Consider the following 2594-nt stretch of genomic DNA (forward strand, 5'->3'; position numbering starts at 1 on the left):
GAAAGATAATTGCATTCGATTTGGGAGGTTAATATTTCGACTACTGTGTCGTGTCAGTGCAACGAATGGATCGAAATTTTAATTCTATAGAATTGAATCATTACCGATGGAAATATCAAGATCAAATTAAGGGGTCTAACATTTTTAAGTGACGAGTTAACTCGTCTTCCTCGGTTAATAGATGAATCCACAATCGAATTTTCTATTATTGCATATGATTGCTTTACAATTTCCAAAATTTTGTAGTCCAGTTAAAGAGAGTAACTTTGAAGGGATTGATAATTTTAGGCGACGAGTTAACTCGTCTTCCTCGGTTAACAGATAAATCCACAATCGAATTTTCTGTTACAACGTACGTTTGCTTAACAATTTTCAAACTTTTATAGTTTAATTGAAGAGAGGACTGATAATTTTAGGTGACGAGTTAACTCGTCTTCCTCGGTTGATAGATAAACCCACAATCGAATTTCTATTATCACGTATGATTGCTTCACAATTGCCGATAGAAATATGAGGATAAAATTAAAGGGACCAAAATTTTCAAGCGACGAGTTAACTCGTCTTCGTCGATTAATAGATAATTCAGCGATCAAATTTTCTATTATCACATATGCTTGCTCAACAGTTTCCAAAATTTTCTAGTCGAGGTAAAGAGAGTGACGATAAAATTTTCAAGCGACGAGTTAACTCGTCTTCGTCGATTAATAGATAATTCAACGATCAAATTTTCTATTATCACGTATGCTTGCTCAACAGTTTGCAAAATTTTCTAGTCGAGCTAAAGAGAGTGACGTTAAAATTTTCAAGCGACGAGTTAACTCGTCTTCGTTCTCGTTAATTGACCCATAAATCCAAAGCATTAGAAATGCATCACGAAACGCGATCGCTCGCGTTTGGACGCGTGGTGTGCGTTCCTCTTGAGGCAAGGGAAAAGAAGCGGGCGCGGGCGCGGTGCGTGGGTGAAAAACGGTGTTGCTAGAGCTGGCCCTAACCCATATACGTTGGAGCCAGAATAGAGAGCGAACGGTATAATAGGAGGGTGGATAATAATACCGGTGCCAGTGTGTCGCTAATAACGGCGACATTGTCAAAACCTGAACACTTCGACCGAAAGAAATGGCCCTTTCGGCGAAAAGGGTGGGTGGTGTCTGTAAAAAAAAAGAAAAAAAATCTTGCGTAGAATAACGACCTCTTCGTTTAATCGGGTTCAGATCATTTTCTTTTTTCTTTTCGGTACAGTTAATCGACCTTGACAGTTTCATATGTCACTTTCGAACACACCTAACCGTCGATTTTTAGGTTAGGTTAGGTTTGACAACGGCCTTAGCACCTCACCTCTCGAGATAGTATATTAATTACGATTAACTGATAACCGTGTACGTTGCACGATAACGGTATAATAAAGAAGTAACGGTAATGACGATTTAAATCTTCTATACTTGGTATCGTACGTTTGTAAAAAAGTCAAAAAGTGACAAACACACCGGTGAAACATCTCTTTCGAGCGTCAAGTATGTACCTACCTACTTTACCATCCTAATTTCACTTCGAAATGAAATACAACGATGAGAAAAAAAAAAACGGAAACTGTTGTTGTACTTCGTTTTTTGTTAATCGTTAATCGTGCGCAATTCGAGGATCGAGTCTACTTCCGTTGCGTCGAGTTAACAGAACAGCAAAACCGTGTTAGTTGTTCCCACGGTTTCGCTGAAAATCCACGTTTCGTGCAAGTGTTGGCACTGCTTGTGTCTAAAACTAGCGACGGCCGCGACATGTGCACGTAGACATCCTGGCGTCAAAACTTGCTGCATTATGTCATACTTTTAACACTGCACATACCACCACTTAGCTTCGTCCTTCTGATCGTGAACATGAAACGGAAACCTCGACGTCTCCCCCTTCGATTCCTCCCGAACGATTCAAACTTTAAATGGTAAGTCGAATCGATCTTTCTTCCTACATCAGCTATATGATTACGTAACGTTTAGGATAACTGAAGTATCGATTAGTCGGCGGCAAGTGTGTTAATCACGAAACCAGCTTAAACGAAACTGAGGTCTCGTTGGATGGCTAGTTTGGCGCAACGAGAAGTCGATGGCGTGTCTGTTGTTTATCCTGTAAATTTGATCGTGAAAACGGAAATTTTCTTCGGGGAGGAAGTTGTCAAATTTGAAAATCACGGATAATTTTGACAAATTTCGTTCGTGTACAGAGCTTCTCGCGACGATCATATTTGGATAAATTTAGATCGCGGGGCGATCTTCAGTCCTGGGACACAAGTTGACGCAAGCTAACGACTAATTATGTTGCCCTCTTAACTCTGGACCAGAATTCGGTGCCAAGTGAACTGTAAACTTCGGCAAGTTTTACCCTGGATTCGAAGATTCATCGACGAACAGGGATTCCTAGAATATCTTCGAATTTCCGTCGGGCGGCGATAATTTGCAGAGAGTGACGAGAGAACGATAAACGGAAGTGGATAAGCATCGTTGGAAAACGATGACACTTGGCACGTTGCAGGCTACAAAAAGTCTGTGCTCAGTCGTTCAATTGCTAATCGCGTCTATTTAGAGCGTGGATAATCAGCGGTTATC

This window comes from Habropoda laboriosa, unplaced genomic scaffold (genome assembly GCF_001263275.1).
Source record: "Habropoda laboriosa isolate 0110345459 unplaced genomic scaffold, ASM126327v1 scaffold64, whole genome shotgun sequence".
Classification (NCBI taxonomy): Eukaryota; Metazoa; Arthropoda; class Insecta; order Hymenoptera; family Apidae; genus Habropoda; species Habropoda laboriosa.